Raw genomic sequence first — 14308 nt, 5'->3', positions numbered from 1 at the left:
GGATCCTGATGTACCAGCCCTTCATTTTAAACAGCATGATTGCAGAAAATACAATGGGTATCCTTACGAAACATAATACGAGTAATATTTTTGCCTATAGTTCGAAAAAACGTTTGGCCAAGAATGGATTACATCTGTATCTGCCAAAATAAAGGAAACACCAACATAGTGTCTTAATTGTGCATTGGGCCACCACGAGCCAGAACGGCTTCAGTACACCTTGGCAAAGCATTTCGCTACATCCGCAAAAACATCTGCATGTGACGAAATGTGATTTGATTCTGTGTGTCTGGAAGTCTATTGGAGGGATGCCGACACCATTCTTCCACAATAAACTCCATAATTTGGTGGTTTTTTGATGGTGGTGGAAAACTATGTCTCAGGCGCCACTCCAGAAGTCTTAAATTGGGTTGATATTGGATGATTGAGACACACACATGCACACTAAACCCTGCTACCTTTGAGACCCCTCTTTCAAAGTCACCGAGGTCTCTTTTAGCAGCTGGGCATTTTTATTCATGACCCTAAACATGGCAGGATGTTATTGCTTAATTAACTCCAGAACCACACCTGTGTGGAAGCCCCTGCTTTCAATACAATTTGTATCCCTCATTTACTGAAGTGTTTACTTCATTTTGGCAGTTACCTGTACATTTATGAACTTCATTTTGATAAGGGTGTATCTTTCAGTGGAATATTATTCTGGATGTGTATTTATTGATTACTCTGATATCTTGTGTTCCTGAGAAAGAAATCACATACATGTAACTGACAGAGATGGGCCAGGGCTAGGCCCAGCACAGCATGTTCGAAATGTTAACAATGTTTCCCTTGTTCCTGGTTCCTAGTTACCACTTTATGTGACGGTGCTTTCCTCTTGGTCTTAAACAACAGTTGATGGTATCTTGACATGATTGCATACTCTTTCACAATGAGCTCATTCAAATGTATTCCTTGTTCCCACTGAATGACTTTCAAATAAGTTATTATCATGACAAAGGATATTTGCATATATGCAAATGTTACAACATTGCCTTACATAGACATCTGTAACAGGCCAAATATAACAACCACAGGTACTAGGACATGGCAGGGCAGGGTCAATGTAGACCTGAACTGGGTACCAGGATGGAATGCATGCAACACAGGGATATTGAGAATATAAATCAAATCAAATTTTATTTGTCACATACACATGGTTAGCAGATGTTAGTGCGAGTGTAGCGAAATGCTTGTGCTTCTAGTTCCAACAATGCAGTAATAACCAACAAGTAATCTAGCTAACAATTCCAAAACGACTACCTTATAGACACAAATGTAAGGGGATAAAGAATATGTACATAAAGATATATGAATGAGTGATGGTACAGAGCGGCATAGGCAAGATACAGTAGATGGTATTGAGTGCAGTATATACATATGAGATGAGTATGTAAACAAAGTGGCATAGTTAAAGTGACTAGTGATACATGTATTACATAAGGATGCAGTAGATGATATAGAGTACAGTATATACGTATACATATGAGATGAATTACATTTACATTACATTTAAGTCATTTAGCAGACGCTCTTATCCAGAGCGACTTACAAATTGGTGCGTTCACCTTAAGACATCCAGTGGAACAGCCACTTTACAATAGTGCATCTAAATATTTTAAGGGGGGAGGGGGTGAGAAGGATTACTTTATCCTATCCTAGGTATTCCTGAAAGAGGTGGGGTTTCAGGTGTCTCCGGAAGGTGGTGATTGACTCCGCTGTCCTGGCGTCGTGAGGGAGTTTGTTCCACCATTGGGGGGCCAGAGCAGCGAACAGTTTTGACTGGGCTGCGCGGGAACTGTACTTCCTCAGTGGTAGGGAGGCGAGCAGGCCAGAGGTGGATGAACGCAGTGCCCTTGTTTGGGTGTAGGGCCTGATCAGAGCCTGGAGGTACTGAGGTGCCGTTCCCCTCACAGCTCCGTAGGCAAGCACCATGGTCTTGTAGCGGATGCGAGCTTCAACTGGAAGCCAGTGGAGAGAGCGGAGGAGCGGGGTGACGTGAGAGAACTTGGGAAGGTTGAACACCAGACGGGCTGCGGCGTTCTGGATGAGTTGTAGGGTTTAATGGCACAGGCAGGGAGCCCAGCCAACAGCGAGTTGCAGTAATCCAGACGGGAGATGACAAGTGCCTGGATTAGGACCTGCGCTGCTTCCTGTGTGAGGCAGGGTCGTACTCTGCGGATGTTGTAGAGCATGAACCTACAAGAACGGGCCACCGCCTTGATGTTAGTTGAGAACGACAGGGTGTTGTCCAGGATCACGCCAAGGTTCTTAGCGCTCTGGGAGGAGGACACAATGGAGTTGTCAACCGTGATGGCGAGATCATGGAACGGGCAGTCCTTCCCCGGGAGGAAGAGCAGCTCCGTCTTGCCGAGGTTCAGCTTGAGGTGGTGATCCGTCATCCACACTGATATGTCTGCCAGACATGCAGAGATGCGATTCGCCACCTGGTCATCAGAAGGGGGAAAGGAGAAGATTAATTGTGTGTCGTCTGCATAGCAATGATAGGAGAGACCATGTGAGGTTATGACAGAGCCAAGTGACTTGGTGTATAGCGAGATGAATAATGTAGGGTATGTAAACATTATATTAGGTAGCATTGTTTAAAGTGGCTAGTGATATATTTTACATCATTTCCCTTCAATTCCCATTATTAAAGTGGCTGGAGTTGAGTCCGTGTGTTGGCAGCAGCCACTCAATGTTAGTGGTGGCTGTTTAACAGTCTGATGGCCTTGAGATAGAAGCTGTTTTTCAGTCTCTCGGTCCCAGCTTTGATGCACCTGTACTGACCTCGCCTTCTGGATGATAGCGTGGTGAACAGGCAGTGGCTCGGGTGGTTGCTGTCCTTGATGATCTTTATGGCCTTCCTGTGACATCGGGTGGTGTAGGTGTCCTGGAGGGCAGGTAGTTTGCCCCCGGTGATGCGTTGTGCAGACCTCACTACCCTCTGGAGAGCCTTATGGTTGTGGGCGGAGCAGTTTCCGTACCAAGCGGTGGTACAGCCCGACAGGATGCTCTCGATTGTGCATCTGTAGAAGTTTGTGAGTGCTTTTGGTGACAAGCCAAATTTTTTCAGCCTCCTGAGGTTGAAGAGGTGCTGCTGCACCTTCTTCACGATGCTGTCTGTGTGGGCGGGCATGTAAAAGTGCACAAAGGTTAATCACAGTGATTCTCAGGTCTTCAATACAAAAGTAATAATTCAGTGTATACATGCAACGTTAATAAAAAAAACAGAGACTCTGGGTTTGCGCCCAGGCTCTGTCGCAGCTGGCCGTGACCGGGAGGTCACCAATTAAGGGTACAGTTTTTCTGAGGGTTGGGTATGGATACTTATACGTGTCCGCCATGGCCGACGCACAATTGGCCTAGCGTCGTCCGGGTTAGAGAGGGTTTGGCCGGTAGGGATATCCTTGTCTCATCGAGCACTAGCGACTCCTGTGGCGGGCCAGGCGCAGTGCACGCTAACCAGGTCGCCAGGTGCCACGGTGTTTCCTCCAACACATTGGTGCGGCTGGCTTCCGGGTTGGATGCGCGCTGTGTTAAGAAGCAGTGCGGCTTGGTTGTGTTTTGGAGGACGCATGGCTTTCGACCTTCGTCTCTCCCGAGCCCGTATGGGAGTTGTAGCGATGAGAGAAGATAGTAACTACTAACAATTGGATACCACGAAATTGGGGGTAAAATTCACAAAAAAAGTCACAGCAAATTTTAAAACAAACTTCAAGTAAAAATAAATATCAACCGTCTCCCCTACATCATACAAAAAAATGTATTCAAAAACCCATCCCACCTCTTCAGTCACAGTTCAAATCACATCCCTACACAGGCTCAGGGGCCGGTGAGGACGGAGCATTCACCGGCACGATCTCTTGTAACGTCCCCAAAAAAACACAGACGCACTCACAACAATGCCTATTTTCTCCGATTTTCTCTGTTTGAACTGTGCGGTTGACAACCGATGCAATGAAAGTTACAAAGTCCATCTTCTTAACATGCCACATGTCAGGATCCCTCTGTTGTCAAGGAATATTATCTGGTGTCTCTACTCCTACTGCCATTACTTCTTCAACTTCACTCCTTCCGTTCTTCCCACGGCCTCCAGATAGTAGACATGCTGGACAGCCCTTCATCTGGCCACCTCTTCCTCCTTCACTCTAAAAGGGCACTTGAGGAATTTGAGTGCATGTTAACCACCACAATTGCAGTATTTAGGCTCAGCTGGCATTCGATACTCCTCCCGTCTACACACACTTGACACATGGCCAAATAATTTGCATTCATCACACTGCATGGTTTTGGGCATGAAGGCTCTCACAGAAAACCCAAATACACCTGAGAAGGGAGGGACTCTTCTTCAAAAAAACAATCAAATGGATGGAGTGGGCTTCCTCACTCCATCCACCATGCAGGTCAGTCGTTGTGCACCAACCATTTGATCCAATTCTTCATGTATATACTTTGCATTCACTTTTAGTGCCACCCCAGAGATAACACCCTTGATAGGTGCCCTGCTTCGAAGACACACACACACACACACACACACCTGATACCTTCTTGAGGCACAGAGAAATCTCCTTCTGTTCCCTAGATACACAAAAAAACTAAATAAGCGAACGTCGTTATTCTCACTGACGATTTTCATAGACTACAAAACGGATCTCGAAGGAAACTCCATCGATCTAAAACCCTAACTCCGACAACAAAATAATCAAAACTAGGCTTGGATTTACTAGATTCTACTACCACTTTACTTATCTTATTTCTATGTATATATTCCACTGTAATTCACTCCTACTCACTCTCCTCTCCACTATGATTCAAACAGAACACCGCCATCTTCCCTCATCCTATGTCACCAATTAAGGGTACAGTTTTTCTGAGGGTTGGGTATGGATACTTATATGTGTCCGCTATTTCCAATCATGCCCAATTTCCCAGAGACAACACGGATTGCCCTGCCCCCTGCCATGTGGAACATGTAGTCAAGTCTACACCAGCAGCATGTGGTGCAATGCACAATTCGCTCAGCAAGTACAAGTGAGAATGGGCTTCCATAAAGTTGGTGAAAATGTCAAATGCATTTCAACAATATTGCCAGATGGCCAGGAATGGATTACATCCAATGCTATCACTTATGCTGGCTGTAAACCATTACACCTGTTACTGGTTTTGGGGAGTATAGCTAGTAGCTACTTAAGCATTAAGGACTGAGGGTGTGTGGTATATGGCCAATATACCTCGGCTAAGGGCTGTTCTTACGCACAAAGCGTACGTTTAGAATATCTACACAAGTTCAGAAATTGCACTGTTCTCAAATAACTCTGTAGGCTACTGACAGATTCAAAGCTTCCCCCTGCATCTCACCATACATCTGCCTGTAGTTATTGAACCTACATGAGGTTTGTTTGTTGTGATTGAGTGGGCAGCTGCGGGCAAGGTTCTGACAGATGGGTGGAGGAGCAGGTTGGCATTGACAGCGTTAGTTTTGGAACAGGGCTGCATCCCGAGAGTGAGCCAGGGGTGTATTCATCACGGAAACCGTAATGAAAAAACTGACGCAAACAGACAAATTCAAGTAGGTCCCTCCCTGTTTTGTTCTTTTTGCTTCTGTTTTAGAAAGGTTTTTTAGAGGGGATGGTGTTTCCCTGGGCAGTTCGTTCCTGGTCTTGTCCAGGACGGGGGTCGCAGTCAGGCACAAAGATAATTGAGTCCCCTCATTGACAAACCCAAGAAACGCCCACATCAAAGTACAAACCCCAAGGCAACTGACGTTTGGCTTCATCCATGGACGCTAGTGTTTCTTAATTGGGGCAATCAGCATTTGCTACATACATTTTTTGACTTATAAAATTAATGATATGTACCCATTGATTATTGAAGAATATAACTTAGAAATGCCTCTTGAGTATAGTTCCACTGTCTTAATGCATCAGAACCCAAAATGTAAGCTTGTTTTACTCAAATGGGGCGACAGGTAGCCTAGGGGTTAGAGCATTGGACTAGTAACCGAAAGGTTGCAAGATCGAATCCCCGAGATGACAAGGTAAAAATCTGTCCTGCCCTGAACATGGCAGTTAACCCACTGTTCCTTAACCCACTGCCATCATTGAAAATAAGAATTTGTTCCTAACTGACTTGCCTAGTTAAATAAAGATAAAATGTTTGTAAACAAACACTATAAAGCCTCAAACCATGTTTAATGTTCTGGACCTGTTAGTTGTTTAGCACCCCCTAGTGGCAGTTTAAGGGTAGAATTTACCTGTTTGTGTCATGTGACAGGAAGCAGTTTCAGAAGTGAAGTAATGTGTAAGATGTGCAAGTGTGACAGAATAATTGCAATCCTTCTTTATAAACTTTGTAAAATGCAATGTCTGTAAGTACATTCATAAATGACCACAGGATAAATGTTAATCACATACAATTTTCATGTTTCTGTAAAAGATGAAGAATTGACTTAGCCGTTAGCTACTTTGCATTAGCTTCAGTGCCATTTGTCCCTAGGGACAACTAGCTTAGCAATATCAAGCATACAGTTGCATTCTAGTAACTTTATTTTATATTTGAGTACTCTTATTCCTTATTTCGTACATTTATGCCGTTATTGTGTAAGACATTCTGTGCTCTATACTACTGTAACTGAAAACATGTACTTTTGTGTTTGTTGCAGTTTCACACTGTGATTCAAGTAAACTTCTAAAATGACACCCTGTTTCTCCCAAGAGTTATTTGAATGAGTGTTTAGCTAGCTGGATAAGGGCTACTGTACATTTAGCGAGTCCAGTATAGTTAACTATCATTTTGATATCATGGATGGTCAGTCCTTGCAGCCATAATTCTGTCTATGAAATTGAGTGGTTCAATTAATGCTTTTTACATTTAAAAAGGGATGGGGGGCTGCTTTGTTATTGCTGTTTCTTCAATGGGGTTTAACGGCAGTTGGCATCCAATGTTAATGGTGCATTGCCACCACCCGCTGGACTGGGTATTGAAGAAGAAACTACAATTGTTTCACTCCAAAAGCCTATGATGGGGCTACATTCAGGATTTCTTGCACCGCCTCGGCTGTGAAATCACAAAGACCCCAAAAAACGTTAAACGGCACAATGATTCCATTTTTTTTTTAACTTCACTTTTTTTGCTGTATATATATATATATATTTTTTTTTACATAATTTAAATGTAACCTTTATTTAACTAGGCAAGTCAGTTAAGTACAAATTTGTATTTACAATGCCAGACAACGCTGGGCCAATTGTTTACCATTGCAATAAATAATACAAAGTCCACCTTTTTAACATGTAGCATTACACTATCCATCGGTTAATGAGAAACTTTTCACTCTACCATTGCTTCTTCCCCGCCACTCGTTCCTTCGTTTTCTCACCACCTCCAGATAGGAGACACGCTGGGCACTCCTTACCCATGCCACCTTATTCTCCTTCACTCTAACAGGGAACTCCACGATTTCAGGCCTATGTTCACCTCTACAGTTGATTCTACTGCTGATTGGCCCTATAATGAGCAGGCTAAAAACCCAGGGGTGTATTCATTACGTCTAGCAACGGAAATCATTTACCATTTAAGAACCAAACCGAGCAGACAGAACGGGGAGGGATCTACCTGAATTTGTCCAATAGAAGCTCCCCCTTTAAGATAACAAGGTTGCATTCAGTATGTTTTTACATTCTGGATAGTTCAATTGAACAAAAACTGTACTTTACTGAACGACTAGTTGGAAAAACAGGGAGGGGTTAGGGAATGATGTCAGCTTTTCCACTGCCCTTTATATACGTCACTCATTGCTTCAAGCCACACCCACCAAACGGGAGCAAACATACCTCAAAGTCTGTTCAACAACATACATGAACGTTTAGAAGAAACGTGTCATTCAGGACAAACCATTACGCAACGTAGAAAACATTTAAGTGAACTGAACGCACCTCTGGTGGAGGTTCCGGTCACGATCACACCTGCAATCAATTAACACAAACACAACCAATTAGTTCAAACTGACCAACAGCAAGCTCACAATCTCATTTCTATCATATTTAATTTAATTGAGGCACCTCCATCTTGTTACAGAACTCCAAGATTTCCTTTGGCTGAGAAGGTACTGATGAACATGCTCTCAAAATGTTGGTGCCTGGAAAATACATGTTTCTGAGGTGAGCAGGACTATTATGAGATGGAGTTAAGTCGTGATGCCTCCAGGCCACAAGCAAAGTCATGAGAAGAGGAATATTGGGGCAGGGACACAGAAAGGTGGATTTTTGAGGAGGAAGGAAGGGGGGAAAGAAGAGATTGAACAGAATGCGGAAAGCAGAGGTGGGATTTGAAATGAAGGGAGATAGTGATCAAAATGGAGCTGGGGAAGAGTGTTGTGAAATTCGAATCTGAGTGAGCTGTGCGCCAGATCGAGTTCTTGAGGTGTAATGGCAGTGAATGATTACACTAAGTGAGGTGGAAGGTGTGGTGAAGAGCTTGGAACCCGAGCCAGGTATCAATGGACTTGATAAAGAAGAATCTGGTCCAGTAGAGTGTCATTTTTGGAGGAAATGGATCCATTTGTGGTTTCAGGGTGGGTGAACAAGGCATTGGGTGCAGTTGAGTCAGTGAAGATAACCTGTAGTGAACTTGGTATGTTTGTTTCTACTGATCAGAGGGAGTGGGTGCTCTGTGTCACACAACTTGGGTCAAGATCTGTTTCTTGCTTTGCTCTTAGGAGCAGGGCACCATTGAAAGGAGTGATGTATGTGGTAGCATTAAGTGTGGAGGTGGAATAATTGAAGTTGAAGATTCCTAGTGTTTGTGATGCCTGCCGTTTGGTGCGATGCAGAGGAGTCACTGTCAGTCCTTTTGCGTCTTTACCCGACAAAGTTATGTTAGGAAATATCAGTTATCCTGTTAGAGCTTTTGTGCAGAATCCACCGCACTGTTTCAGGTGCAATGTTTATGGTCATGTTGCAGCAGTTGGTAGGAGCGAGATTCCAAGATGTGGGAAGTGTTCAACAGGGCATGGGCTAGAGGATTGTGTAGTTTCGGTGGATAAAGTTGTCAACTGTAGGGGTGCTCGTGTTGCTGGGGATTGGGAGTGTCCGGTGCGAGAGAGGCAGGTTGAGGTGGGGCACCCACTGGGGAGCCAGGCCCAGCCAATCAGGATGTTTTTCCCCACAAAAGGGCTTTATTACAGACAAAAATACTCCTCTGTTTCATCAGCTGTCCGGGTGGCTAGTCTCAGACGATCTCGCAGGTGAAGAAGCCAGATGTGGAGGTCCTGGGCTGGCATGGTTACATGTGGTCTGCAGTTGTGAGAATTTGGCAGTACGTCCAACCAGCCTCACATTTAAATGACTTAAATGTAATGTAAATGTGAGGCTGGTTGGACGTACTGCCAAATTCTCTAAAATGACATTGGAGGTGGCTTATGGTAGAGAAATTAACATTAAATTCTCTGGCAAAAGCTCTTGGTGGACATTTCTGCAGTCAGCATGCCAATTGCATGCTCCCTGAACTTGAGACATCTGTGGTGTTGTGACAAAACTGCATATTTTAGTGCCATTTTATTGTCCCCAGCACCAGGTGCACCTGTGTAACAATCATGCTGTTTAATCAGCTTCTTGTCAGGTGGATGGATTAGCTTGACAAAGGAGAAATGCTCACTAATGGGGATGTAAACACATTTGTGCACAATTTGTTTAATATGTTTTTTGTGCGTATGGACAATTTTTGTCATCTTTTATTTCAGCTCAAGAAACATGTGACCAACACTTTCTATGTTTATTTTTTTCAGTAAATAGTGGGTTTTTAATTAGTGTAGGGTTAGTTGGAAGGGTCTTTTATTTTGTATTTTTGTATTTTCCCATTTTGTATCACAATGTATAATGGATTTGTGTTATAGTCCAGTTGGGGGCAGTGAAGCAACATATCGGATGCCAACTGCCGAGAAACTTCAAAGATTTCCCCTGTTCACCCATGCCAGTGAGGCCTGATCGCTGAAGTAGACAAACTGAGACACTTGGAGGCTCAGCTAAACTCTTCGGCGCAACAGAGCTTTGGGGGCCAATTTCTTTGCCACAGAAAGGAATGTGCAAACTGAAAGACAATGAAGGTACAGACCTTAGTTGCGTTGGCTAGTTGCCTTCCTGAATATTTTGTTTATTTCGACATGCTTTACTTTATCACATCTAATTTTAAAGTAACTGTCCAGTGTTTGCAGATTTCTATGAAATATGTCCCATAATTAATTACAATACGAGTGAAGTAGTTTTCCTTCCAAAAATACTTAAGTATGCTGAAAGGCAGTTTTTCAGTGTTGGAATGGTGTTGGCATACCCAAATTGAATGGTGTGGGCATATACCAGTCTTAAAAAAAAATATGAATGCAAGTAGACCGCTGATTGGCCAGCTCATCCTCCTCAGGGGGATGTCTTCCTCTATGAGGAAATGGCAAGCATTTTTTAAACTGTCTGTTTGAGATGCAAGTTTGATTGTTTTTGAAGTTTTCTTTTCTCTCCAATGTATGCTTTGGCCACATACGAGTATATGATGAGTCAACAATATTAACAGAATATTTAAATGCTCATACACTAGACAGTTACTTTAAAATGCATGTTTGTTCAATTCACATAATTCAAAATGTTACATTTGCTGCATACGAGTTTGACTTTTTAAGCTGAAGTAGTTCAACTGAAGGAAGTGGATGAAGGTACTGTACAATATAAAGGTTAGATGGCTGAAGGTTAAATCTATGTGGTAGTAATCAGGTTGTCTAGCTAGCCTGCAACATTGGCTAATTGCTTTTCCGAATATTTGTTTTACTTCAGCATACTTTAAAATGAGATATGATATAGAATATTTAAGTCTTATAATGCTGAATAATCTGAATGTATGCTTTGTTAATATTCACAGAAATCAAAGTTTAATTGACTGCCAAAGAGGTTGAATTTCAAACTGAAGTGATCGAAATGAAGAAAGTGATTGAAGGTACAGAATAAAAGTCAGATGACTTTAGCATAATTATATTAGATGTGATATGTATATAATGTATGAGAAATTAACATATTAATGAAAATGTTACTTACAGATATTAACACTGCACTTAAATGTTCCCTACATTTTGCTCAATCTCAAGATATACTTTGTATTCACATTAATCAAGGTTAAACTGCATGGCACAGAAGTTCAAGTGCTCAGTGGAACTTCCTATTTCGTAGTCAGAAATACAACTTTCATTCATATGGTCTTTGGTCAGAACAATTGTTCAATCAATAAGATTTTAGCTAGCTTGACAATGTTGCTAATAGTACACTTAGCTAGCTTGCTTAACATATACAATATGGTCAAACCAACTACAGTATCCATATTGATAATGTGGTTGTCAAACTGAATTGTCATCTTTTGGTGTAAATGTCAGTGGTGAAACATCACATCTTGGCAACTCAGGCAACAATATTCTCAGGTTGCCACTTGTAATTGTGACATGGAGGGTTGTTCAAGTGAAACTTCCCAGGGAGTGGTAAATCTAAATGCTTAGGCTATGCTGCCGGGACCCATTCATAAATGGTAAATCTGAATGCAGAGGCTGCGCTGCTGGGACCAGTCATAAGTGACCGGAACCACATTCAGCACATGTGCAAATTACATTTCAATATTAATACTGACATGAAAAACATACTGTGTGTAGAATTAACTCTTTGCGTGTGTGTTGGACTGAGCTGGAGGAAGCAATTAGTATTAGGCTATTACCTTTAGCTAATAGCAATTAGCATTAGACAATTATTGTATTTTGTCATAATACTTTCTCCTCTGTTACAGGTACCTTCACAGATCCAGTGAAGGGGGTCTACTACTTCACATTATGTACGTTTGTCTACAATGACCACAAGGGTGCTGATGGTGACAATGTGGCCATTTTGAATCTGAATAATGGGGACAGGGTCTGTGTGGAACTGTGGGAACAGTGCCAGGTGTAAGACAACAATGATGGGCACACTACCTTCAGTGTGTAAAATAGATGTTATAACCTGTAAATGAGAATTACCTCCCTGCCATGAAATGCACACTAGGGCTGTATCCCAATAATCTGTGTGTGTACTCTTTCACTAAAACCATTGGATTAGCGGAGGCACGGGCTAGTGGTAATTTCCAACATATTTCTTATTCCATTCAGCAGTAATTCCCTCTAAATTAGTGATGGGAGGTGAACAAGTGCACACTTTGGGAGTTATGAGCGCTAATTGGGACAGAGCCTCTCTCTGAAATGAAGCAGGAATTATCTTGACGGTGACTGAATTTAGTGAGAATTAACTCCACTGTATACCTATGCTGAATCCCAAACCAGCCCTGTTTTCTCATGGACTGCTCTTGCAAGTTGTATTTCTTCTTTTTAAAGTTTTCATATCCACAATATTTCTGACCTTTTTTGATATTTGTTTATGGAAAAGCCTGGATTATAATTTATGAACTTCTCATGCCTCCATGTTATTTTTCCATGCTGTTAATTTAGTTTAGTGTTTTTTTAAATGACTGATTAACTGTAGACAATTTTTTTGAACCGTTGAACTTCAGTATGCCAATGCAATTCATTAGACATTTTCAGACTGACTGTCATGTGGTCCTCAGTGTACTCTGTATAATAATATACTTTCCATCTCCTCTAAAATAAGGTGCATCTTTGCCTTGAGCCACCAGGTATATTTTTAGAGTGAATAGGATGACCTTCATTTACTCTTGGGTACTGTCCTAGAATCCAGAAAAGTAATTTAAAATATTACGTTTTGAGCCACACAGATGCAGCGACTTCTTCCCGCAAAGGTTGTTCAGAGTGTTGTTTTATCTAGACTTACTCAAAAACACTGACAGTTTGGATGGATTCATTCTTAATTAAATATTAATTGAGTTCAGGAGATCTTTTTGAACCTTATCCATTGGAAACATGTCTGACGAAATGGAGAAAAATAAATAGACAAGATGATGTGCCAATTTTAACGTCCGCCACATGAAGTGGTCAGGGTGTATAACAACATCCTATTGTACTGGGCCCAGTTTCCCAATTGCATCTAAGTTCGTTAGAACCTTGGTAGGAGCCTTGTTAATTCTAAGCTGTTTTCCAAACCACCGTTGCTAAAGTTGCTCTTGAAAATGCTCGTTATTTAACCATTGCCTCAAACCAGTCGTTAGATGCTTTTTTTTGCCCTTCCGCGTCACTGTATACACAAAATCAAGATGTTTCTGTCTTTCTGTGACTGCAGATAACTTCAGAACGAATGTGACTACAAATTTGCACATTTTGTTGCAATTGGTACAAACAAGTGAAAGATATAAAGATGCTTCAAATGAAAACTGAGATCACATAATTAGTCTAGGCTACGTAGACCTATATGTTTTAAGGTATTTGTGCGCTACTATCTGTAATATTTGCCTCAATATAGTTCATTAGTAGTAACGTGTGCAATGATGTGCCTTAACTTGATTTAGTGCATAATTATTGGGTTAAGCGTTAGAATAAGCCACCTCAATATTGTAGATGTATGTGATAAACTCTTTAGGAGCTGATGCGTCATTAGTATTGTGGAATAATTCTTATGTGAAAGGGAGGATGCTGATCTGAGAGCAGTGCTGCCTTTCTTTTGATCCTTTCAGTATCAAACACAAGCCTCAACACACACATCGAATGTTTTCTGCGTGGTGTTTTGGGAAACGAATGTTACAACTTTGGCAATTGTAGGAAAGATGCATTGTTAAAACACTCGTAACCCAAAGTTTCATTGCTATCAGGAAACTAAGCCCTGTTCTTGTGAAGTCAATAGCTGTTTCCATTAACTTAGGGATCAAATCCCGTTAAAGGAATCGATTTGACAACATGAAATGGCAGAGTGCCAACTTTCATACAATCACAAGTGCAACACATCAAAATAAAGGTTTACTTCATGTTAATGTAGCCACCGTGTCAGATTTCAAAAAGGCTTTACGGCGAAAGAAAACCATGCTATTATCTGAGGATAGCACCCCATCAAACAAACACAGACAATCATATTTCATCCCGCCAGGTGCGACACAAAACTCAAAAATAACGATGTAATTCATGCCTTACCTTTTGAAGACCTTCTTCTGTTGGCACTCCAATATGTCCATTAACCTGTTGAAGCTATGGGGGCGCTATTTCATTATTGGATAAAAAAACGTGCCCGTTTTAAGCGCAATATTTAGTCACAAAAAGATGCTCGACTATGCATATAATTGACAGCTTTGGAAAGAAAACACTCTGACGTTT

At 41.7% G+C, this 14308-nt stretch overlaps 1 long non-coding RNA gene across 1 annotated transcript; it reads left to right on the top strand.

Annotated features, from left to right (window-relative positions):
• Nucleotides 1-9948: 9948 nt before the first annotated feature.
• On the top strand, nucleotides 9949-12837 carry LOC115131182 (uncharacterized). The gene is made up of 3 exons (XR_003863911.2): nucleotides 9949-10144; nucleotides 10945-11019; nucleotides 11851-12837. It is a non-coding gene; the product is annotated as an uncharacterized LOC115131182 (long non-coding RNA).
• Nucleotides 12838-14308: the final 1471 nt, after the last annotated feature.

Source organism: Oncorhynchus nerka, linkage group LG6 (genome assembly GCF_034236695.1).
Source record: "Oncorhynchus nerka isolate Pitt River linkage group LG6, Oner_Uvic_2.0, whole genome shotgun sequence".
NCBI lineage: Eukaryota > Metazoa > Chordata > Actinopteri > Salmoniformes > Salmonidae > Oncorhynchus > Oncorhynchus nerka.
The sequence above is the reverse complement of the archived record's forward strand: the minus strand, read 5'-3'. Positions and strand labels throughout refer to the sequence as shown.